The 26,686-nt window shown below is 47.4% G+C and overlaps 1 long non-coding RNA gene across 1 annotated transcript; it reads left to right on the forward strand.

Moving 5' to 3' along the window:
* Positions 1–1,707: 1,707 nt before the first annotated feature.
* Positions 1,708–26,241, forward strand: Gm34424. Its single transcript, XR_379518.1, has 5 exons — positions 1,708–1,899; positions 4,394–4,501; positions 10,834–10,942; positions 11,432–11,829; positions 25,388–26,241. It is a non-coding gene; the product is annotated as a predicted gene, 34424 (long non-coding RNA).
* The last annotated feature ends 445 nt before the right edge of the window (positions 26,242–26,686 follow it).

The raw sequence follows: 26,686 nt of genomic DNA on the forward strand, positions 1-26,686 counted from the left end.
AAGCTCCTGGGTCCTCTGCCTGCCTCCTGGGTCCTGGCATCTCCTGGACCCCTCAGTTCAAAATGGTATTCTCCCCTATTGCTCCCTGTCTATGTTGCCTCTGCTTCTGTCTACCTCTGGCTGTGAGACTCTAGGAACCCTGGGACCCTTGGGTTTCACCTCTGCCCAACATGGGTCTTCCTATTTCTGTAACTGGTCAAGATATGTGTGGCTTCAGCTCTCTCCAGTGAATGCCTCACACACACTTCAGTGAGAACCTCTAAGCCCAAGGTCAACAGGGAGATGGGAGATCTGAGACTGGCGACCTGAGCTGGAAGGAGTGGGGGTGGGGCAGCAATCCCAGATGGTAAGCCCCACCTTCTGCAGTCCAACATGTGTCTGTTTATCCAAAGCCCAGTGTTCAGAGGGTCACATGACTGAAGTCCACCTTTGTCAGATCAGTCTCCAGGGCAAGGGACAGTTCTTGACCTCAGAATCTTCAAGTAGAAGTGGCCCCTGTATGATATGGTGTGGTATGGACCTGGGTGCTTAACCCATCACCCCTGTACCTGTACCTGTATCTCTTAGCTGGGCAGGGACCCTGGGAATTAGCTACAGGGAATGTGCCCTCAGCACTGTGCGCAAAAGTATATATAGTCCCAGCTATACACATGGTTTCTGCTTGGTTTCTTCCTCATGGTTAGTGTTCCTATTTTTGATTAATTTATTTTTTATTTATTTATTTGTGTGTGTGTGTGTTCATGAGTTTGTGTGTGCAATGCAGGTTCAGGTGCCCACATACATAGGCTAGAAGAGGGTGTTGGATTCCCTGGAACTGGAATTACAGGTAGTTGTGAGCCAAATGCTTTGGGTAGTGGACACAGAGCCCTAGTCCTCTCTGCCAGAGCACTACTGCACTCTTAGCCATTGTGCAAGCTCTCTAACCCCTATTCCCAGTTTTCTGTTGTTTGTTTGTTTGTTTGTTTGTTAATAAGAAAGCCACAGTTTATTTGCCCAAACTAACTGGTCAATGTGCTTGAGAAATACTAAGCTCTGAACAAACTGAGGTGACAGAGATAAGGTGTCACCCTGCCTTCTTCTGCTCACTGTCCAGTAGAAAAGGGAGTCAGGCCAACTGGCCATCATCTCCAAGGAGTGGCGAGGCCAAAGTGGAGCTATGTCTGTTCTGGGAACATTCGGGAGGGGCAACATCTTAGCCTTGGGTCATGGGATGTGACAGAAGTCTCCTCAGCCATTGGAAGCACTTGGCACTTCAGGCCTAGTGCCAGCTTGCTAGTCTGGAGCCAGCAGAGATGCCTAAGACCTGGGGAGAGCCAAACCCATCAGCTCCATAGCAAAAGACAACTGCAAATCCAATTGTGCCAATGGTCCATTAAATGCCTCCAAACATACTATTATGTGAAGCAGTCGACTGCATCTCCACTCAACTCGTCCACGCTTACATATAAAATATACTTAATGTGGCATGTGGGTAAACTGAATGGGCTTGACGTGATCAGGGCTGAGGTCACCAGGAGACTAGCGCTGGAGGCCTAGGAGCATCTCAACACCAGCCTTGCTGCAGCAGCGCAGAGGAGGAGAATGTGAGGAAAGGCGGAGCAGGTGCAGAGTCAGGTGGGGGCCACAGCCCCTATCCCCCTCCCCCATTGCAGGGCCTGGCAGGAAACGAGTCGATGCATGCGTTGGGGGAGTAGGGGAGTGGAGGGCCCAAGCGGCAGCTGCATTCAAGGCACAGGGTGTTCTATACAGGTCCAACCGGCTTCTGCGCCGGGCCTTCGCATAGCTACAGAACTCGAGGGACAATCTCAATGTCCTCCACATTCCGGTGCCTCTTGGGCGTCCCTCCTGGCCACTGCCGGATGCCATCGAAGGAAACTGCGCATCCCACAATTCACCGAGGTTTGTTTTCCCCTCCAACTCCAGATGGCCTATCTGGGGACAGCAGAGGCCCCTAGGTGCGGGCCGTTGCAGTTTTTTGATGAGCTGCACACATATGGATACCCGAACATCTGGAGCGGCCATGTGCTGCTTGGGGCAGGCCAGCCCTGGTGAGCCAATCCAGGGGCCCCGGGGTGCCGGGAGGCAGCAGGGCCCAGCCAGTGAGCGCGGATAAATTATTCATGAACGAGTTATTTGTGGTGCAAGGGGTTCATCAGCTACTTTGATTAAAAGTCCAACGAGTAATGAATATGCAAACGCCAGCGACTGCTCCAAGCAACAGATTTGTCAAATTGTCTGTACTTCACCGAGATAAAGGAAAACCTCCCGGGGTCCCGAAATTGAAAAACCGCACCGTCAAGTCTCAGCATTATCTTAATTATCAAATCTCCTTGGCCTTGCAAATACCCCCGTGTGAAGCTGAGCAGGGTGCTGGCAAAAACTGGGAGAGAGTTATATATATTTGTCTCTAAAACAGGGGTTGGGGGGGTCTAGCTAAGTGAGAAACAGCTTAGCATGGAGCAGAAGAGATTTTAATTCACATAGTGACTCCGCAGCCATTTAATTATTTTAATTAGGCTTAATTAGTGGTAAATTTACAATGATATGCTTGATACCTGGCATTAAATCTTTCATGCATAAATGTTTTGTTAAAATGAGAAAAAAGGCAGGTGGCATTTCGCCAGCAATTACTGCCGAATGTTCTAATGAAGGATTAGGCTCGGTGGTGATTCATGAAGACAGCCGGGCACCAGACTTGTTTGTGAGGCGCCCTCACCCCATAACTCATGCGCGCCTGCTGCACCCTGAGGCAGCCTTGCTGTTTCAGGGAGCACCTGTTTTGGGTGAGGACAGGAGAGGTGGGGGAGCATTTGGCTCAGAGCCTTGAGGGTCTCAGTGGATGAAGAGACTCCAAGCTGTTCCTCTCTCTCTCTCTCTCTCTCTCTCTCTCTCTCTCTCTCTCTCTCTCTCTCTCTCTGTGTGTGTGTGTGTGTGTGTGTGTGTGTGTGTGTGTGTGTGTGTGTGTGTGTGTGCATCCCCAGGGAGTCAGCTGTCACATAGCAGGCTGATCGTGAGCTAGGTAATGTGAGTGCCTGAGATACTTTATATGCCTTTCTTGCTGGTCTGGGCCTGTGGAGCAGACATGCAGTCAAGGATGGTGGGAAAGGCTAGAAGGTGCCATAGGTCTTTTGCTCAAGAAAGCTGGGGCTCAGCTTTCTCAGACCCCCAAGATGTTTAAAAACTCTGAGCAGCACTGAGTTGTCCATCCGTGATCCTTATCTCCTGTTCCAAGACCCAGTGATTCCCCGTTTCTCTGAGTCCCTGCCATTACCAAGGAAGGAGGTCTGTTCCACGTTCTCGGCTCTCAGCCCTCAGCCCTTAGCTTCAGCTCCCACTACTCTCCTCATAGGAAACACAATTCACATACGGACCAAGATAGTGGGGCCAGAGCTGGCCAGAGTAAACCAGGTAGACAGAGGAGAGGGGCCAAGGACTTGAGCTGAGACACTCCCCCAGAACAAGTATCCTGATTACACACTCTAATGCAATCCTTGTCATTAGTCAGAAGTGTCATCTCTGGGCCACCTCCTCCCAAGGAAGGAGGAAGAAGCCAAGGCCCACAGGCCAGTGGCTCTCTCTGCAAGCTCTGCCTCCTGCCCCCTCCCCCCACTCTCAGCTCTTAGGCCAGTCCTTGATATGTAGTCTCCTCCTCTCCAACCTCCTCCACACTCACTCCCCTCTCATTAGCTCAGACTGCTCTGAGTTCATGGCTAATGACTTTGCCCCTGACTTAGAGGCTTCCCTGGAGAGTCCTGGTCTTACAATGGAGTCTGCTTTGCATTTATAGTCTACAGGGTCACACATCTCTGTTTGGCCTCTTCATGGCTTCTCGGAATTTTCTGCCCCAGCTTTCTTTCCCTTAACAAGAGCGGATATGACTATTAAGAAGTAACCCCATTAAGAAAATTATATATATGTCTTTTAAGCAAGTATTTGTATAGCCACATAAATATTTCTTTCTCCAGTGAAGTTCACTGCCTGCACCCACAAGGTGGGTCCTTCTGTGACATCAGACACTTGTTTGGTCTTGTTTCCTGTTGATGTCTATCATAGGGCCTGGCACACACTGCACCTGCAAGGATTCTTTGCTGAATTAATGAATAATTAAATTCTACACAGTATGTACAATCATTTCTCCATGGGAAAACATATTCAGGGATAATAAGAACATTCCCATTGCTGTAACTAAATACTTGATGCTGGGTAATAGATAAAGAAAAGAGGTTTCTTTAGCTTGCAGGTCTGGAGGTCTGAGATCATGGCTCTGGTTCTGGAGAAAGCCCCCATGGCTATGTCACATCATGGCAAACAATATCACTGAGAGAGAGAGAGAGAGAGAGAGAGAGAGAGAGAGAGAGATAGGGGAAGGCTCACCCTGCTCTTGCTCTTTCAGACTCTGCAGTCTGTGAGAATTACACTAATTCATGTTGAAGCAATGCTCCAGTGATGTGATCACCTTCCATTAGGCTCCGCCACGAAAACCACCACGCTGAAAACCAAGGTATCTATGTGTGAAACTTTCAGGGACTCACACTCAAATCAGGATTTCATCTCTGAGACTCCCTCACAGCTATAGCTCTCAGAGTCTGGAAAACACACGAGAGAGAGAGAGAGAGAGAGAGAGAGAGAGGAGAAAGTGTATATATACTTGTAAATAATTCTAATTATCCCAACAGAGCAACTCTTGGTGCCTATAATAACATCCTATATTAATTTGGTGACTTTGGTAGGATGCAGAACTGAAACCATCAGGTCCTGACTTTTTTCATAAGGCTTTTTTTTTTAATTGATTTTAACAAAACATTCTATTGATTCAATTCCATTTCTCATTAAATTAGTCTCTTCATCTTTTTCTGCCTTTTCATAGTTGGGTTCAGTAGGTTTATATTTTTAGGCATGTATCCATCTCTTTGAAGTCAACTAGTTTGGTGTGCTTTTATTCACAGTTCTCTCTCTCTCTCTCTCTCTCTCTCTCTCTCTCTCTCTCTCTTCACCCCCACCCCACGCCACCCCCAGCCTCTCTTATAATGAAAGGGAGTCTACTCCTTTTTCTTCTTAGTCTGACTGACACCTTGTCCATTTTGTCTAAGGAGATGGCTCAGTCAGTAAAGTGCTTGCTACTCAAGTAAGAGGACCTGAGTTCAAATCCCAGCACCAGTGTAACAACCCAAGGCTGGTGGTGGGCATGGCCTAGATGAGTCAGCAAACCCAGGATTTGCTGAGAAACCTTGTCTCAGAAAATAAATGGAGAGAGACTGGAAAGAGACGTGACCTTGACCTCTGACCCCCAAGTACAAGGGCAGTCCCCCGACTTTCACCCTAGGTTCTCATTTTGTGATCCTTTCCTGGGGTTTACTTAACCAGGCTCTGCTTTAGGAGTTGGTGTTTCCTCTGCTAACTCTGGGCTCAGTTTCTTCTTCCTGCTCTCTGGGGTGCAAGGTTGGATTGTTTGAAATCTTTTTTGCTTAGAGCAGGGTCTCCGCCAGTCTCCTCTTAGAACCGATTTTGCTGCCTGGATACATTTTGTTACTTTGTGTTCCCATTTCCCTTTGTGTCGACATTTTTTTCCCACTCAGATTTCCTTTTTGACTCCGTGGTTGTCACAGGGTGGTGTTGCTTAATTTCCACGGATCTTCAAGTTTTCTGGTTTCTTCCTGTTGCGGATTTCCCATTTCATGCTATTTCTGAGTGTGTAGTTTCATTGCAGCAAGAAAATATATTCGATATGATTTCAGCCTTCTTAAGTCGGCCAAGGCTTGGTTTCTGGCTGAACATGTTTATCCTGGAGAATGCTTCAGGCCTGTGCCCTTGAGAAGAGAGTCCTGCCTCGGACGGACGGATGGAGTAGTCCGAGTTTAGTGCACCTGGTGTCTTATCTTTGCTCATGTCTGCTGTGTCCAGGTTAATTTTCTGTCTAAATGGTGTGCCCAGTTTTTGAAAGGGGGGATTCTATGTATGCACTTCCTCAACATTCATGTGTCTAGTAATTAGTTCAGTTGGTGGAATGCTTGCCTAAGAAGCACAAAGCCCTGAGTTTGATCCCTAGCACTGCTTGTACCAGCTGCAGTGGTGCACATCTGTCATCTAGCTTTTGGAAAGTTGAGGTAAGAGGATCAGAAGGTCATTCTCAGCCACGTCGTGAGTTCAAGGCCAGCTTGAGCTTCATCAGACTCTCAGAACAACAAAATAAAAATGTGTTTGCTGAGACGTAAGATAATGTATCACAGGGTGAAGCCTATAGGAAGTGATTAAGTCATGTTAGAACTGGGACAAATGACTACAAAAGGTCTGCAGGGAGCTAGATGTATCCACTTTTACCTTTTACAATTTAGTTTGGAAAGGGCTTGGACTTCTGGGCCTTCCACAGAATGCTTGGCACCCTGTTTATAACCTGAGGCTGGTACTGTATGAACAAGGGCTTTGGCGCGTTGGGGGGGGTGGGCAAGGAAATCCTGAGTAAATGTGCAATAAGCAGATGAGATCTTGACTGAATGTATGCTGATGACTCGGGGCACAGCCAAGTCAAGGACCCAACGGCTCAAACCCATGGGACTGGCAAAGCCTTCCCTGGGTGAGGCTCAGAGGATGGCAAAGCCTTCCTCTTTTTCAAGTGTTAATGCTGACAGTATGCAAGTACGAGTCTTTACAAAATGATTGCCCAGTGTGTGCAGGAATTGTCAGCTACAGCTTCCTCCTTCCTGCTGCCCACAGCCTGAGACTGCTTGCCTGCTAAGACTAGCCAACCCCTCTTCCAGGGCTGTACCTAAGGTTCTGATTGTGATGGAGCACAGTAGGTATGCTCCATCAGATAGAGCACAGCCCATCTGACCTCAGCTTTTCTGTACATACATCTGTCCTTTCTTCATTCCCTGGCCTTCCCAGGTCCAGGTCAAGTCAAAAGCCAAGCTGCACAGGGACTTTTGATAGTGCTGGGTAATGAAGTTTAGAGAGACTTTGGACATCACCAACATTAGGTTCTGGAGCTTCTGAGTCTGGAATATTCCCTCCAAAGCAATGGACTAGATAGTCCGTCTTGTATCTGTCATTATCAAAGAAGAAGCACAGCGCTTGCTAAGCTTCTTATGGGTCCTGGAGTCAGTATATTAGATCCTCAGGAACATGGCTTTGACCCATCTACCATATAGCATGGGAGGCTGGTTCCTTTGAATGGAGTCCATCCAGGGTGGGAAAAGACTCTGCAGCACATCCAGGATATGGGTAAGTGGTCCTGCTATTTGAACGGCATCTCCTGTGACTTCCTAAGGCATTAGAAATGTTAAGACAAGATGCTACATAGAATGTATAGGAAACACCAATAAGAGATCGAAACGTGGATAAATAGGATTTTAGAGTAACAAAACTCCTTCCACAATTTCTGGTCCTCGTAGAGACAGATCTCAAGCGACCATTTGAGAGCAGCCCCTTAGTAGCTGAGCTTTAACTGAACATGGTGGCACACACCCCAGCCCATCATAAGAGGAGAACGAGGTCCAGATGGCAGACAACCAAGCTGCGTGAACAGGAGCCCCAGGTGCCATTTCTCTCCCTGCCGTGTGAGGGATCCCGTGCTGGCCCTTGCCTCTATCACCAGTACTTAGAATCAGCTGAGGGAGAAGAAGACAGGTCATTTTGGTTCACAGATGGGTCAGTTTGGGATACAGACACAGCTGACAATAGCTTGTCATTGTGCAACAGCTTAACTGAAATCTAGCTGTGAGGAGAGATCCCTCTGTGGACAGAACTGTAGGCTGCAGCTGGCCATCATTTTATGTAGAGAGAGAACTGACCCATGACAGAAATCTATACAGATGCACACAAGGGCAGCGGCCATCATCCCAGAAGGTGGTACTGATGGTTCTGAGATGCGAAAGAGGCAGGCACAGCAGGACCCCTCCTGTTTCCACTCTGATTGATCCACGGGAGGAGGCTCCCTGAAATTTTAGGCCCAGGCCTGGCACAGAGGAAACATGCTTCTACCAGAGACACTATGAGAATTCCATTAGTTCTAAGACTATGACCTGTTCACTGGCATCCCTGAGTCAAGAGCCCAGCACATGAAGGAATTTGGGAGTCACCATTTGGCAGGAGGTGGACAGTAACCATCGGGATGTGATTATTCTTATATCTGGAATCAAGGAAGCAGGTAGCTGCAGCCAGCTGATACGTGCATGTGTCTGAGTTTTGACAAGTAACAGAGGAGTTGCAGCATCCACAGATAGTGCAAGAAGGGTGGGATGACACAGGCTCAAGTCCCTCAGGGATGAGGGTCTGGGATGCGCTTGTGTTGCTCACAAGACCCTGTATAAACTCTCATCTAAAACAAGAGCAGAAAGCGCAGCTGAACGAGGCCCGGCATGTCGACTCAGAGTTGGCTCCGGCTTCAGCGTTGGGGGGAGTTATAATTTGCTGATTTTCACAGCATGTGCTCCGGAAAAGGGACCCCAAAGGACCAGAGCCATAGTGTGGTATATGAAGGTGATGGCTATGGAAGGTCACCCATGTTTTCCTTGCAGGAATGGGGTTCTTGGTACTCATGGCTCGAGTCTCATTCAGCTTCATTCTTACCTAAGGAGAATCCTCTTGCCAAGGTCTCTGCCTGAGGCAGGCACTCAGAAAAATGGCTATACTGGGCAACATAAGGCTTTTGGGGCAAGTGTATAATGGCCTCTGAAACACCCCCAACACCCTGCTCTGTCCCCTTTGTGCCCCTTTCTCTCCCATGAGCCCCTTCTCCTCCCATAGATGATTTTGGTTTTACTTGCATGACATCTGCACACACGTAATTTTGTGTATCTAGGTAAACTCCAGGACTCAAAAACGAGAGAAAACATGCAATATTTGTCTTTCTGAATCTGGCTTAATTGGCTTAATTATCTCTAGTTGTACCTCAGAAATAAAAATGGTCACCAAATGGTGCTGTGGTATGCAGAGGAGGATAAAGGGGATGTGTATGTGTGCACAGGTACCAGTGTGAGCATGGGAAGGAAGGAAGGAGAGAGGAAGAGAGAAACTGATTGACTGGTTGATTGATTGATTGGTTGATTGATTGATTATGAGAGTATAAAGAGTTCAAACCCTTACCTTTCTTTTTTTAAGGAAGAGTCTAATCTATTCCTAAGAACTTTTTGATGGGGGATCTGGGGAGATTGCTCAGTGGGTAGCGCGCACAGAGAACAAGGGTGAGAATCTGAGTTGGAATTCCCAGAACCCAAGGACATGCCAGGTGAGTGCAGCAGCCGTCCTGTAATCCCAGCGCTCAGAGAGCCAAGACAGGAGACGCCTGGAGTAAGCTGGCTGGCTTTGCTGGCTGAACTGGCCATGTCAAGGTCCAGAAAGAGGCCCTGTGTCAAGTACATAGAGTGGAGAACAATCGCAGGTGCACTCACCATACATGCATGCACACACATGTATCCATATACATGTAGACACTCATATACACACACATACATACACATACAAAGAAAAGAAAAGGGATTTAGATCAAGATACAAAAGCTTAACTATTTTGCTTACAAATTTGGCATTAATGTAAGAAGAAATAGCTAAAATCCAGGAATTGGTGGCTCTACGTTTTGAAAAATTGGGACCAAGGAGGGCAGAGGGGCAGCAAAGCTGGTCCTTTTAAGAAAATCTTGTGCAGTAATTTGACAGCTGAAATTATAACACCCGATGAGCTCATTAAATATGCAAATTAAAATTTAAAATTTAATTACAATGAGATTTGAAACCAAAAAAAAAAAAAAAAAAAAACCCTGGGCTGAAGTCCTAACTATTCCATCTAGTCCCAGAGTTACTTTAGGGTGATGCCTCAGTTTCCCCATCTGTCAGCTGCTCTGTCATGCTGTTCAAATGATTTTGAAGAAGGCTGGCTTTTGCCTGCAAGCTCTGGACCCACTAAGAGCTCATGGTTGGGAGTGGTTTGCCTCTCGCTGGGCTTGGCCTGCGGAAGAGACTGTGGGTTATGCACTATCTACAGCTGTGCTCAAAATGGCACATCCCTCTGGGTTGTGAAGGCTTTGCACGTCTCCTTCTGAGACAGATTGTCTCATCAGAAATACCAACATATCTGGATGATCTGCTAAACCAGCTACCAGCTAAATTTGCTGCCTCCCAAAATAGTTCTGGGATATCTCTAGGACAGGCCCAGCCCCAAACGCATTCATGAAGGCAGCCAAGACTGAATCCAGTACTCCCACACCCTCCAGGCCTACGGCTCTGCTGCTCTCCAGCCCCCACCCCAGACACCCAGTACCCTTGTCCCCAGCCCTCGACCGGCTCTCCCTTGAGGAGGGACTTAAAGCCTCACCACGGCAGAGGGATATAGTATTGGCCAGCAGTGGGTTCGAACAAACTGCCCATTTCCCAGGAAGATGCACATTTGAACGTGCAATCAAGTATTAAGTTAAAGAAGATAAATTCTAGTGGTGAATTAATGTAGCAAGTAGACATTAAGGAAGGGTATTTTGGGATGTGATGACATCCAAGCTCTTCTAAAATTATATCACACACATGAATACAGTTGGAACGTCTACTTCCACAGAGGCAACCATCTGACAGGCCTTGCTTGGAGGCCCCAGACAGCGCCTATGGCTAGGAGCCTTAGTGCTCTGCAGAGTCCTTGCATGGACTCTCCACAGAATGCCCTCCTGGTACAAGAGGGCCCTTCCACGGATCCCTTGTGTGTGGATATTCACTCTCTTTAGCCCCAGAAGAGCCCCTCTTCCTTCCATGGCTAACCTCTCAGTACAGATTGATGGATGTTTCTTGTTAGAAAAATCCTGTGTGACCTGAAGGTACTGTTTCCATTGCTATCTCTACTAAGTGTCCCTTCCAGGATGTTCCTGAGAGTCTGAGGAAATGGGTGGATGGTCAAACAGGGGACGGCTGGACTGGCTGAAGTCACACGATGTCTTTGCTGCAGGTCATTTTGAGCCTATGGCGAGGTAATGCACCAAATCTCACTCTCAGAATGGGGCCGAGAACTGGCTGCTGTTCGGGTCCTGTGAGCTTAGAATGCTCTTTAGCTGGGGGTCTTGTGGTATGAGCATTGGTGGGACCCCAGCTGTGCAACTAGCTCTGAAGTGGGCAAGCCTGGTGTTCAGAGGACCCCATGGACTCACCGGAGCCAAATGGCCATGCTCCCTTCAGCTCCGCAGGCTGGAATGTCACATGGGTTTTTTGAAACTGGCTCCTCTGTGTGTGGTCACATTGTGGAAATGGACTGTTAGTCCATTTGTCTGCCCCCATGACCAAATAAATTAGGAAAAGCAACATGGAAGAAAGACTTATTGGTCTTTTGGCTTCATAGGTTTGGGTCGCTTAGGGTGGGGGTGGGGAGCCGGGAGTGAGGTGGATCAGAGCAGCTCACACTGAAGCAGAGAGGAGTACCCTTTTGTTGAGCTTTCTCTTTTGTTGCTTTTTATTCTGGCCAGAACTCCAGCCTGCGGCATGTTTCTACCCCCATTCAAGGTGGGTCTTCCATCATTAACCCTTTCTGGGAATGCCCTTGAAGACTCTCCAGGGGTGCTTCATATCAATCTCTAGGCACTTCTCAATCAAGCCAAGTTGACAATCAAGCCAGCCCATCTCACTGGTCAGTCAGGGCTCTGTGCTCCCAGAGAGCGGCTGCTAAATCAGTAGCCTGATGTGGAGCCACTGGAACCAGACGACAGACCTGTCTCATCACCTCCTCACTATGATCTGAATTACTAAAAACAGGCCTTTGCTGCTTTGAGACAGGATCTGGGGGCTTCATCGCCAAATGAAGAGATCACGGTCTCCAAGTCATTTACTCCCACAGTGACTGCTGTAGCCCAAATGCCCCCATGAGGTAGGTCAGTGTTCCTTTCCAACAAAAGTCTCTGTTTCTCAGAGGGGACACCAGCCTCCAGAGATGGCCTGGACATTGGGAACTGGTAGGCCACAGAGCACTCATGCAAGGATCATACATGTAAAAAGGGTCAACTCTTGGACAAGGCTGGCCTTCCCAAGGTCCTCAAGATGACCTTGTTGCTGGTGTGGTCGCCCCCTGCCTATCACACATCAGCCATCACTGGGTGGGGAGAGAGTGATCTTTGATGTCATAGGAATCCAACTATCCCGTGGCCTTGAGAGAAATCTGCTTCCTTATCTAGCATGTGGTAAATAACAACACTTAGCTCTATGGTCGTTATCAACAGTAAATGAAAAATTGTGTTTGAAAAGCTACTGTCTGGCCCTCTGCAGCGGGCAGCCCTCATAAGCACTGGAGTGAGGATCGTGACAACATTCATTTCTCTTGTCGATGCCAGTAATGCTGTGCCCACAGCCTCATTGCCAGTTCTCCTGATCCCCAGCTGCTGTGAACGAGATATGCTAATGGCTCACAGATGCTAGTCTATTCCCTTTCTGTTGCCATGTTAAAACACCCCCACCAAAGACAAGCTGGGAAGGGAAGGGTTTATTTGGCTTACTCTTCCAGATCACAGTCCATCACTAAAAGAAGTCAAGGCTGAAATCTGAAAGCAGAAAACAAGAGAAATACTGCTCATTGGCTTATTCTCTGCCTTATCCACTGGCTTGTGCTTAGCTAGCTTTTTTTTTTTTTTTTTAAATTATTAAGTATACGGCCCATGACTGCCAGCCAAAGGAATGGTGACACTCACAGTGAGCTGGACCCTCCTACATTAATTAATAATCAAGACACTTCCTTTCAGACATTCCATAGAACAAACTTGATCTAGGCAATTCTTTAACTAAGACTTCTCCTCTCAGAGGACTCTAGACTGTGTCAAGTTGACAACTGAGAATAGCCAGGACAGCTCTCCTCAGGAATGTTCCCACAGTGGAGGGGAGGTTGCTTTCTAGGAGATGCCTGAAAGGTGTGAGGCCAAGACAGATGAAAGCTGAGACCTTTGAGGCTGGCAACACACACACACACACACACACACACACACACACACACACAAGTACATATGCACGGAGTTGAGAGAGGTCAGTTGGTAAACTGCCTGTCATACAAGCATGAGATCATAAGTTCGATTCTAAGAATCCACTTTAAAAAGCCAGTCATAGCTGTGTGTGCTTATAATCCCAGCACTGGGAAAGTAGACTTAGGCAGATCCCTAGAGCTTGCTGATCATCCAGCCTATTTGGTGAGTTCAAAGCCTGTGAAATACCTGTATCCAAAAGCTAGGTAGATGGCCTCCTGAGGCATGACATCCAAGGTGGCATGCATGCCAACTATGCACCCTCCAATTTATACACATGTGCTGAGTCCTTACATGGCTTGGGGCTTGGAAACCTGACTGGGGCTATAGAGGGAATGAAGAAAGGGCAGACAGACAGACATAGAGAAGCTGGGATTGGGTGGTCTGAGCCCTTGGATGGAGAAACTGCAGCAGCACCCTGGGGGCTTAATGTGTTATTATATAGAGTTGAGCGGGGTGATTGCACATGGCTGAATGGCGAGGGTTATGACGTTCAGATAGACACGGAGGCAGAGTTATTATATGTAGGTGATCAAAGGGATGAGTTTAGTTTATCTCTGTAGGAACAGTTTCAATAGAGGAGCAGTCTTAAGGCAATAAACACCTAGGCAGGGGAAGCTATGGGAGATATTTTCTGCACACTCTGTCAACATCCACACAGGAGCCAGAGGAAGGCTTGGCCATCCCTCTGAGCTTGCCACTTCTCTGGGGCTGAGGATTGTGGTCCTTAAGAAGACTATGTTCATATCAACGACATATATTCACTACAGACTCTGCTTGCTCCCTACACACATTAAGTGTAGCCTATGAAATCCTAGTCAAGACAGAATAGAACACAGACCAATCAAAATGGAATTTGGGGCTACAGCTACTCCGGGGTAATGGTAGGCAGCCATCTGGGAGTGAGAGACTTTGAACCTGTGCAGGGATTGAAGTGAGAGGCAAAAATTGCAGGTGGGACACTCACGTATCAGGCATACTAAGGTCAGACTAGAAAGTCTTGGTACCACCTCAGCCTGAGTTCTGGTCCTAAGGAGTCTCTCCTGACACTTTATAATTCAAGTCTGTCTTGTGACAGGCTGAAATGTGTCAGGATAGTCACTACTGCCATGCTCTGAGATGCCTTATTCATGTATAAACTAACCTAAAATGATACTAAGATGGAAAAGCATCAGGCAAAAGCAAACACAGGCAGTTTGCCAAAACCTGGGGTGCTCCCCATAGATAAAACTCTGGCATCAAAAGCAGCCATAGGATCTTATATAGCAAGATACACAATCTACCCTGCCACTAAGAAACCCAAAAGGAATCATATTAGCTACTAACCTCCTGTGCTCACAAGAACCACGGGCAGACAGAAAATAGTTTATAAAGATACGCTGAAGTGAATAAATGCCTAGAAGGAAGTTTGACCCTGAGACAAGGAACACGGGGGCTGGAGAGGGGCTCAGGGCTAAGAGTGCTTGCTGTTCTCAGAGGACCTGACTTCAGTTCCCAGCTTCCATGTCAGTCAGCCCTCTCCTGATGTCTGTGAGCACCTTTATTACGTGTGTGCTGTAGGCTTAGACTCTTAAAAGCCTCTAAAAATTTATTAAAGAGAAAGAGTGTAATATGAGAAAGGAGCCTTCATGATGCAAAACAAAACAGAACACAATGGAATGTACTAGAAAGAAAAAGACTAGACTGAATGAACAACACATAAAGTAGATGAATTAAAGTAAAGATTAGAAACAGTTGGAGAGAGAATTAACAGATGTGAAAGCGTGTCTGAGGGAAATAGTGTGCAAAGAGTTAAGACCACAGAGACAGGAAAGGAGAGTTAGGAGATATGGAAGACAGGATAGGAAGCTCCAGCCCTGACATCTAATGAGACTCAGGGAAGGGCTTTAAAGGGAAAAGGACAAAGAGCATGAAAGCCATGTGTGCTTCAGAATTACTGATGAGCGTGATCCCCAGGCTCAGGAGCACAGACAGCCCCAGTCTGGATAGAGAAAAAAATAAATAAAATCTGAAACCATTACACACTGCATTAATACAGAACACCAGAGACAAGAATATCTTTTATTTCTCCAAAAACTTCTACTCCCCTTTATTTATTTTGCACTTGTGTGTATGCGTATGGGCATATGCGAGCCATTGTATGAGTGGAGGTCAAAGGTCAACTGAAAGGAGTCAGTTCTCCCCTCCCACCCTGTGGGTCCTGGGGCTCAGACGCAGGCCATCACGCTTGGCAGCAAGCAGCTTCATTCACTGAGCCATAAGACCAGCCTCAAGACTGTTTGTGTGTTATGTAATAAGGACACATGATTCACTATGTTCATAGCAGCCTTATTTGTAATAGCTAGAAGCTGGAAAGAACCCAGATGTCCCTCAACAGAGGAATGGATACAGAAAATGTGGTACATTTACACAATGGAGTACTATGAAGCTATTAAAAACCATGGCAAGATAGTTCTTTTTTATTTTAATTTTTAATTTTCTTTTGGGGGTTACAAATATAGAGATGACAGGACTGTGAAATGAGGGGGGTTGGGTGTTTAATGTAAAATTCACAAAGAACTAATGAAAAATTATGAAAAAAAGTTGTAACAAGACACTTGCACATTCTATGATCTAGGAGCAGAATTCATCTTATATCTGTATCTATACCTGTATACCTTTATAACTACACCTACCGCTACATCTGTCTGTCTGTCTATCTATCTATCTATCTATCTATCTATCTATCTATCTATCTATCTAATCTATTCAGTCGTTGGAAGTGAAGAAGTCTTGTCATGTACATTCATTGTCTTAGTTAGGGTTTTACTGCTGTGAACAGACACCATGACCAAGGCAAGTCTTATAAAAATCATTTAATTGGGGCTGGCTTACAGGTTCAGAGGTTCAGTCCATTATCATCAAGGTGGGAGCATGGCAGCATCCAGGCAGGCATGACACAGGCAGAGCTGAGAGTTCTAAGTCTTCATCCAAAGGCTGTTAGTGGAAGACTGACTCCCAGGCACCTAGGGTAAGAGTATTAAGCCCACACCCACAGTGATACACACCTACTCCAACCAGGTCACACCTATTCCAACAAGGCCACACTTCCAAATGGTGCCACTCCCTGGTCCAAGAGTGTACAAACCATGACACTCCCACTAAAGCATCTTCTTAGCAAATAAAGAATACGCATGTGACAGAGATGACAGACCTCAAAAGGATGACAGACCTCAAAAGGAGCAGCTGTGGAAACTACAGAGATCACAGGAGAAAAAAATAATAACGTTTCAAGTAGCCAAGGAAAGTCTTAAGCCAGAATTTCAGTTAAGAGTTAGGGCTCGGTAGTGGTGGTTCCTAGCACTCAGGAGGCGGATGCAGGTGGATCTCTGTGAGTTCGAGGCCAGCCTGGTCTACAGAGTGAGTCCAGGACAGGCAGGGCTACATAGAAAATCTCTGTTTAGAGGCAAGGGCCGGGGGGTGGGTAGAAAAGGAGCCCATGATCTCAGCAATCTGGAAACGGAGGCAGAAGGATTGTTGAGAGTTCAAGAGCAATCTGGGTTACATAGCAACATCCTATCTAAAAAACTTTCAGGAAAACGGAAGCCTAAGTTATTATAAACAAAAGCCAGTAGCATGGGTCCTACTAGTGGGTCTATTCTCACAGATGTATGGAAGGGTTGTACTAAGAAGATATGCTCCTGGAAGCCAGGACTCTGCTTTATGAGAAGACTAAACATGAGAATCCAAGCAAGCATCTCCTGCACAAAACTACAGGGATGCCCCGGAGAGTCAGGGATGCTCCAGAGAGTCAGGGATGCTCCAGAGAGTCAGGGATGCTCCAGAGAGTCAGGGATGCTCCGGAGAGTCAGGGATGCTCTGGAGAGTTTACAGGCTGTAAAGCAGCGTGGATCTGAGGGCTTGGGCACAAGGACTGTGCAGGACCAGAAGGGGCCAGTATGGCCTTATACTGTTTGATTTCATTAACTTCAGACTTTATCAAATCAATTATATATGTCAGATGGTGAAAGGCAGGCCAGAGAGATGGCCTAGCAGGTGAAGGTGCTTGTTACCAAGCCTGACCACCTGAATTTTATTCCTGGGACTCAAGGGTTTAAAGGCAAGAACTAAGACTCAAGAGTTATCCTCTGACTTCCACATGTCACTGCATGTAAATATAGACAGACATATATACACACACATGCACATGCACATGCATACACACACCATGCCATGCATACACACACATGTGCACACCCATGTACATGTGTGCATATACACATATACTATAAATACAATTTTATTTTTACAATCAAGGAAAAGCAATTCCAGAATGTATGTGAACCAGTAAATCTAGGAACCAAAACCAGTCAAAGGAAAAAGACATTAAAAAAAGAAAAAACAAAAAACCAATCAAATAGAAGAAAAAACAAGACTTTTTTTTTTTTAAAGCAGATGCATAGTGTAACAAAAAGGGCAGAAATGAATCTTCATGGATTAGAAAGCACACTATGTCTCAATAAATGAGACTCTCTGGTTAAAATACAGAGATCGTCAGACTGGAGTTTTACATTTCCATCTCCATATTCTTGGTAAAATGTGCACGAAGGAGGAAGACACTGAAAAATTGAAAGTCAAAGAACAGAAGACATCACACGATGTGGGAAGACATTGTTGATGGGAGGAAAGGGAGAAGTTCTTGTTTGTTTCCACCGGCTTTGAGATCCTGTGTCTCTGCATCCTGTATCCCTGAAAAGGCGAGTGATGTAGGTCTGCCCACCTCCCACTCCTCCCTTCACTCTGTACGCTTGTTCAGTGTTTTCCTTCGAAGTCCAGGGCAGAAGTGCGCATGTGTGGAAACAACAAAACAAAACAAAGCAAAACAAAACAAAACAAAACACAGTTCTGGAGAAGATGTGGGAAGGGTCTCAGAAACCTGTATTCTGAGTTTGATTTAACTTTAACAGTGCCCATCTGGGGGCTGAGTAGATGCTCAGAAGGTGAGAGTACTTACTGCCCTTGCTGAGGGTCAGGGCTTGGTTCTCAACACCTAAGTAAGGCAGCTCATGATCACTGGTAATCCAGCTCCAAGGGATCCAATGTCCTCTTCAGGCCTCTGTGGGTTCCTGCACATATACATTTATACACACAAGCATGTTCACATAAAAATAGATTTGTGTATGTGTGTGTGTGTGTCTATGTGTGTGTGTGTGTGAGAGAGAGAGAGAGAGAGAGGGGAAGAGGAGGGGGAGGGGGAGGGGGAAGAAGAGGAGGAGGGAGAGGGAGAGGAGGAGGGGGAAGAAGAGGAGGAGGGAGAGGAAGAGGAGGAGAGGGAAGAAGGAGAGGGAGGAGAGAGGAAGGGGGAGGGGGAGAGAGCTTGAGACATTTGCCAAGAGACTTATTTCTCTGCCCAGAGGGATACTTCTGAAAAGACTTCAAAGGGCTCAGCCAATCCAACCCAACCCAACCAAACACTAAAAACATTTACACACAAGTCAGGAGGAATAGGTCAAAGAGGTGGGGTGTCTGGAATTGTAAGGAGCAGCAAGAGCTTAGTTAAGAGGCGTAAAGAATGACCCGTGCTCGAGATGGATTGCCTTACCTATTGCTAGGCAGAATTCTACCCAGGACCATGTGTGGGCGCAATGACAGGCACAGGGCATCTCCCCCCCCTCCTGAGTTATAGGAGACCAGTGGGTAGCTTGGCATCTCTTCTCATTTTGAAATTTCAAAACTATTCTTAGTCTTTTTTTCTTTTTCATATGTGGAAGTGTGTGTGTGTGTGTGTGTGTGTGTGAGAGAGAGAGAGAGAGAGAGAGAGAGACAGACAGAGAGAGAGAGAGAGACAGAGAGATGTGATCCCCAACCTGTTTGTGGTTCTGAGTTTCCCCATGTCCAACCACATCCCTGGGTGTCATTCTCTGCATACGTGACTGTTCATTCCTCCCTCCCTCCCTCCCTCCCTCCCCCTCCCCCTCCCCCTCCTCCTCCCCCTCCTCCTCCCCCTCCCCCTCCCCCTCCTCCTCCCCCTCCTCCTCCCCCTCCTCCTCCTCCTCCTCCTCCTCCTCCTCCTCCTTGGCTGCCTCCCTTTTTCTCTCCCCTGAAACTCTGTGAGACGCATGAACATTTCTCAGTTATGTGATGTTCTCAGCAGGAGGATGGAGCCAAATAATGGTGTTTCTAGTTATTACTCTGATGAATCACGGGGGAACAGCCTTCACCAAGGTAGAACGGCTTGCATAAAATATGTTCATTCAATTAAAAAAAAAAGAAATTGAAAAATAAGATACTGCCAACACGGGGCTCTGAGTTATGTAGGGTTTATGCAGCTATTCAATTTGCAATTCAAGCAAGAAATACACCAGAGAGGCACCTGTGAACAAGCTCCCTGGAGCTGGGGGAAGGGCTCCCTCTGACAAATAAAAGCCCCGTGCCTCTGATGAAGTTTATGGACCAGGAGAGGGAAGGATGGGTAGTCCTTGGCCTCCCCTAAGCTCGTCTAAACACAAGACGGTGCTAAGGATGCCCTGGCTCTTGGGAACCAGATTGGCTGACCTGTGAGCCAAAGGAGATGATGCCTAAGGATGCTTTGGACCACATGAGTCTCTGTCCCAGTGTCCTCAGGAGATTAACTCAGTGCCAGCATCTGACTCAGACACCAGAGGGGCCTATGAAGTGGCCTAGCACAAAGATGACTAACTATGCCAACCAAACTCTGATTCTCTCTGAATATGGTTTCTGGAAGTCGGGAGAGGAAAAAACAGGAAATAGTGGAGGTAGTGAATGAGGTTGTGAGGCCCTGCAGAGCAGCCTTGAGGGAGACGGCGCAGGGCCATGCTTGGCAGTTGTCTTAGAAGCTGGAAAGGAAGGCTCTCTCCTCCCAGAGAAGCTTATCTGATAGGCTGCATTTGCTGGGCGGATGCTCCCTTCCTGCTGTTCTTCATCACTTCCTGTCCCCAAGCCCCTCCTTATGCATCTTGGGACCATCAGTTCTTACTACAGGGTAAGAGTTAGGTTCCAAGCCAAAGAAACATGGCTGACATAGGCAAAGGAGAGGAAAGCAGTCAGGCATCCTCGGAGACTAGAAGTGTTATCAAAACTTTGCTCTCTCTCATCATCTGCCTCCGGCACACAGAACACACTTTACAGGGAACGTGGCTGCTCTCAACTCTTGTTTACCCACTCCTCCCTCAGATCCTCCAGGAGGACAGAATCATCTTAGGGAACAGTGCCCTGGGCTAAGCCTGGGTAAGGTGGACCCCAAGGCCAATCACTGTTTCCAGGAGACCAAAGCAGCATGGTTGGCTGCTTCATGTACATAGATAGGCACCTGTGGCCGGACCGGCAGACACTTCTACAATACAGGGCACTGGAGGGAAACTGCCAAAAGTCGTAAGTTACTGGAGTCCAATGCCAAGCCACACCGATGGCACACACAAGGCAGAGGCCAACCATGGCCCCCAGGCCCCTCACTCACTGTGGTCACCCCAGGACTGGTCAAGCCCTCAGAGACACGATTTACTAATCACCTCTGAGGGGGCAGCTGCTGGAATACATTAGGGTAACTCGATTGTAAGATTTTAATGACACAGCATTGAGACCTTGGTGGCCTGAGACCTGCAGTCGATCAATGCACGTTCCTTTCACTCAGGCCCAAGTGACTGAAAATCATTTTGCTCCCCAAGCTTTTAAAGGTCAGGAGTTGAATGCTTCAAGAAAAATCTTTCTCTATTACAGGGAAACCTCCTGCATTTAGCCGCCTGTCAATCAGCAGCTCGCCCCCAGGAGGCCTGACAAAGGGAGTGTAGAAAAAGAATACTGCCTGGCTTGTTCCTCCCGTTTTTTTCTTTTGACCAGGTTGCTTGTGCGTGTGTGCATATGTGTGTGTGTGTGTGTGTGTGTGTGTGTGTGCATGTGGGCATGTGTATGGATGCCTCTGCGTGTGTGTATGTTGTGCATGCGAGCATGCGAGTATGGTGCCTCTGTGTGTGCATATGTATATTGTGTGCCTGTGTGTATGTTGTATGTTCATGTGTATGTTCAGGTGTGCATGTACAAGTATCTATGCATATGTTGTATGTGTGCATGTATGTACATAGGCACAAGTTTGTGTATGGGCATGTATGTTGTATATACATGTATTTGTGTGTGTTTAATATGTGTGAGCATGTACTTTTATGCATGAGTACGTGGGTGCATGTGTGTTTATATGTGTCTGCCCCTGTGTTTGTATGTGTGTATGTTGTATGTGTGCATGTGCATGTATATGTGCTTCTATGTGGGTATGTATGTGCATCTGTATGCATGCCTGTTTGTGTATGCATGTATATGTATATGTGTATGCTGTGTGTGTGCATTTGTTTGAGTATGTTGTATGTGTGTGCATGTATGTATGTGTGTATCTTGTATTATGCACTTATACCTATGTTCATGAATGTGTGTACATGCATGTGAGTGCGTGTGTATGTATGCATTTTTAAAAGTATCAGTGTGGGTGTAGGTGTGCATGCCTGTGTGTATGTGTACATGTGTTATATATGTGTGCATATGTGGGAGCATTGTGTGTTTACATATGTATGCATGTGTGTGTGTGTTCCTTTGTGCAAGAGGGATTATGGTAGGCCATGTGCAGTGTATGGTATGTGGGTATTAGTAGGGGGAAAGTTGGATACGTCTGGGTTGTGGCTTAGCAGGTAAAGTGACTGATATGTAAGTAAGTATGAGGGCAAGAGTTGTGTGGAGTGTACCTGTAACCCCAACATTGAAGCAGAAGTATGGGGAATGCAGAGACAGGTCCTGGGGGGCTTGCTAGTCAGTCAATCTAGCCCAAACAGTGAGTCACAAGGTCAGCCAGAGAACCTTTCTCAAAAAATATCATGAAGAATGATAGAGGACACTCAAGTTGACCTCTGATTTCCACAAATGCACACAGGTGAACACTGGTGTGTGTGTGTGTGTGTGTGTGTGTGTGTGTGTGTGTAGTAGACTCCAGTTGACAGGCAGTGTCCCTCTTATTTGTATGTCTTTAAACCCCTAGGCCAGTTAGCAAAGGGGACACATAGCTTCAGTATCCCTGCCAAGCTGGGACACAGAGGTGCTGTAACCCCAGTGTCCACACCCACACACACCCACACACACACATGGAAAGAAAAAATTCAAACTAAGAGAAATTGTCTCCCTAGCTGTCACTTGGTGCTTAGTGGCCACTAGTGCCCTTAGGCCACTGAAGTGTGTCCTTGCTCTGCCTCCAAACTGCTTCAGCGTATGTCACAGAGAGGGAGGCAGGGAAGAGTTGGGGGGGGGGGTCGCTGTAGAAATGAGGGGCATCGCCTCAGGCCACCTCAGAGCCCCAGGCCTGCCTCAGAGAAAACCATTTGGCCCTTGTAGCCCAGGGCAGATGTCCAAAATGCAGATGAAGCTGCAGCACCTCTGTGTCCCAGCTTGGCAGGGACTCTGAAGTTATGTGTCCCCTTTGCTAACTGGCCTAGGGCTTAAACACATGCAAATAAGAGGGACACTGCTTGTCAACTGGGGCCTACTCCCTTTGTTCCTACCTGCCAGCCAAGCAGGCTTTTCTAAACCAGTTTTGGCTGCCTGGGCAGCTGCAGGGTTCTAATAGGGTGCTGGGCAGCAAGGCTGGTTGCCTGGTAACTGCAGGCTGCTCAGGGTCACAGGTGGCAGCTGGGCCCCTAGGGCTGCCCAAAAACACTAGGGCCTCCCATGTCTCCAAGACTAAGGGTCTTAGTGCTGCCTGATAATTTAAGAAGTATGTGACTTTGAGAAGGGGTCCTCCCTAATCTGAACCCCCTCCCCCCCACCCCCGTTCTCATCTCTGAAATCATCATCCTTACACAGTGTCTCACTAACCAGGAGACCCCGGCCAGCCCCATCTCTGACTCATCTCTGACCCAGCCTCAGCAGCTCAGTGCTTTCTGGCTTATTCGGAATAAAAGCAATTAAAAGATTCATCCTGGGGCTGGGGAGATGGCTCAGCTGACAAAGTGCTTGTTGTACAGGCACAAGGATCTGAGCTCAGATCTGCAGCACCCATTTAAGATGCCAAGCATGGTAGCTCTAGTGCTGGAGAGACAGAGATAGGTAGATCCCTGGAGCCCATTGGCCAGCCAGTTAGCCAGCTGGTGAGTATCAGGTTCTGTGAGAGACCCTGTCTCAAGAAATAAGGTGAAAAGTGAATGAGAAAGAACCAACCCCTCCTCTCTGTCTCTGTCTCTGTCTCTGTCTCTCTCTCTCTCTCTCTCTCACACACACACACACACACATTAGCGCACACACATGCACAGATATTTGCAACTGCATATGTGTATGGGCATGCATATACACAGATTCATCTGTCAAAATAGTGATCGAAAGACATAGGAAAGATAAGCTGATGTCTTCCTTCTTACAGAGAGCTCAGTTACAAGGGGAACCCTGGGGAGGCACATGCTGTCCCTCACTAGGGTGGGCTCTTCAGTGATGTGGTTTCCTTTGAGTCATTTATGCTCCTGTGAGCGACCCCTCATCTGTAGTCTCATAAATAACAGTAAACTCACTGGTTCAGCATGCTGGCTCTGAGTGGAATCACTTCTTAGGTCTGGCATCCGTGCCCGGTGTGGAGCAGAGACATTTGTTGGTGTCTCCCTAGAGGAGTGTATGATCCCTTGCTCCTTAAATGATATCCTGTATCTCAAATGCCACCTTCACTGTGCCAACTAGACATCACCCCACAGACATGCATTGATCAAGTGATTGTTGGGCACTTTAGGAGTGTACAATTCCATGCTTGCCACGGGCCATCTGGGGTCTGGAAAAGGACAGAGGCTGTCCACACATCTGACACACCCCGAGCAGAGAACTCACAAGTCTCAGGAGCAGGCCAGCTCTTTTGGAGCTTGACTCGAGCTATCAGGGAGCAGAGGCAGAGAAAGGAGAAGAGAGCTTTTGTAATTACAAGTCTATCTTTCCTTCTCTATGCCCAAGTCTTTCCTTAGTAAGCTCTCTAGGGGTAGGTTAGCCAAATGGCCATAATAGTCTGTCATAGAAACAAGCAAGCTGAGGTAGCTTGTAGGAGCAGAAAGATCAAAGGGAGCTTGCTTGGTGCCTCCACTCTTTCAGGGTCCTCTGTGCGTCTTCATTGTCACCGCTGGCCCTGCTCTGGTATGTCTGATGCCTTGGCGTGTCCCAGACCCCCAGTCACAGTCTATGCCAAGTTCTAGTTCTCCAAATTCTGCAGAAGATGAAAAACATCCCCTCAGATTTGCAGAGTGCCATGGCTTTGACTACTTCTAACTAAAGCGGAAGATGCCAGAGGGGATATTAACTATCTGTGGGGCATATTGATCTACTGGTCCCACACTAGTTAGGAAACAATTAGTGGTCAATATGCAACACAAAGTGAAACTTGTGGCTGTCAGAAATATCCCCCTGCCCGTACACCTCTATTTTATAGCAAGAGAAATCACTCGGGGAACAGAGGGTCTCACAATGTCCCTACATGGCCAGTTAGCCTGGCAGAGAGAGTGCTGACCAGAGAGACACAGGTCTGTACTGCTCTGCCGACTTCCTGTGGAGCCTGAGCAAGTCAGGTCTCCTCTTTGGGCTGGGACTTTTTCTCCTCTGAAAAGGTCAAGGTTGCGACCTGACTACAGAAGATGCTGTCCACCAACTGGGCTCAGAGGATTCCATGGGAATGCCTTCCTTAAAAGTTGTCAAGTCTCAGAGCACAGATGAAGTCTTTGTGCCCCTTCCCAGAGGGGGTGGGGGCTGTATGCATGCATATGTCCTCCTGCTTACCCATGCACTAGGTGTGGAGGCCTGAGGTCCGTATCAAGCATTTTTTTCATCACTGGCCTCATTACTTTTTGAGAAGTCTCCCACTAAACTTAGAACCCACTGCTTCAGCTAGGCTGGCTGGCCAGCTAGCCTGTAGGATCCACCTGTCTTCTCCTGGCCCCTCTCCTGCACCAGGACTGGGGTTATGGACACAAACCATCTTACCTAGCTCTTTTATATGTGTGCTGACCATTTAAATTCAGGTCCGTATGCTTGCACAAAAGTCAGGCTCCACACTGAGCCATCTCTGAGCCATCTCCCTGGCTTCTTCCCCTTCATTCCTCTCTCAGTGTCCTGTGCTGCCCTTCACCCGAGGCCTGGCTGTGCTCAGCCAATTGTCAGCTGACCCTTGGCTGAAGGATCCACTGACAATGGAGAATGTTACCTCTATCTAGAAGAACAGCTAGCTCTTCCTTGGTATTCTCAGAAGATGGATTCCGGGAACCCAGATCTGCAGATCCGCCAGTCCTTCGTATAAAATGGCTTAGCATTTGTAGATCATCATGTACGCACTCTTGTGCAGGTTCCTTTCAGCACTCATGTGATGTAAGAGCTGTGTTAATAGTGTTAGTGTTTAGAGAATAGTGATTTTTCTTTTTTGTTTTAAAGTTGTCCTGGCAGCTGTGCAGGATGTTGAAAGGAAAGCAGGCCCCGGGGGAAATTATGTCACACCAAGTCATCTTGACCACTGCCGTGAAGAAGCAGGAGGCTAAAAAGGTGGTGAGTTCTCTGACAAAACGCCTAAGCACTCCCACATTGGATAGGCCATCTACCGTAAAGAGACCTCGCCTGTGTTGTCATCAAAGGACCCGCTACACCAGGCTTCTGTGGCAAAGGCCTTCCTCTGTAAGTGGCTCAAAGTACCCTCTGTGATCAACCGGTTCACTCAGGCCTGGACCAGCAAGTACTCAGCTGCCTAAGCTCACCCACAAGTGCAGGCCAAAGCCAAGGTAGGAGAACAAAATTACCAGTGCCGAGAGGAAAGCTACTGGCAAAGGGGACATCTCCACCATCGGAAGACCTGTCCTTCCAGCAGGGATCAGTGTGGCCACTACTTTGCTGGAGAACAAGAAGGCTCATCTGGTAGTGATCGCATGTGATGAAGACACCATCAAGCTGGTGGTTCTCCCACCTGCCCTGTGTTATAAGATGGGGTCCCCCTACCGTATCATCAAGAGAAAGGCAGGGCTGGATGCCTCCCCACGGAAAGATATGCATGACTATAGCCTTCATGCACAATAACCTGGAAGACAAAGGCTTAAGCTGGTGGACGCTATCAGGACTGATTCCAGGGACAGATATGAAGAGATCCCCTGCTACCAGGGAGGAAATGTCCTAGTTCAAAAATCTGTGGCTCAGGTTGCCAAGCTGGAAAAGGCACAGGTCAAAGACCTTACCACTAAACTGAGTTAAATGCACACTGCTAAGCCTCCTGTACATAAATACAATTTAAAAATTGCCCTTCAAAATAGTCTATCTGTATTCAGTATGGAGCAACTACTTTTCTGAGTACTTTTTGACCTTTGGTTCAACCTGAGGACAGAGCACCCCTGGATATGGAGGTTCAGGTGCGCTTACAGTTTAGTGGGGGAGGCTGGGACAGCAAAAGCCATGATGAATGCTGAAAGGGAGGGTGGAGGGTCAGAGACAGTGGCACATGGAAACAACACAATGCTTAGAGAAGGGACGGAGAAGTGATGTGCTGAGCGTCAAACACTTCAGGACATTTCCACTGAGAAGGATGATGGTTTCTTGCACTGCAAGGCTCAGTGTCTTTGACCATTGCCTTCAGCATGCCGCAGACTTCATACAACGTGACATGTATAGGCTAGCATTCAGGCAAAACTGATGTGGCTAAGTCAGAGCTGATCTCCCTGCCTTGCATTGGACCTGCAAATTAAACGCCTG

The sequence above is a fragment of the Mus musculus genome, chromosome 9 (genome assembly GCF_000001635.26).
Source record: "Mus musculus strain C57BL/6J chromosome 9, GRCm38.p6 C57BL/6J".
NCBI lineage: Eukaryota > Metazoa > Chordata > Mammalia > Rodentia > Muridae > Mus > Mus musculus.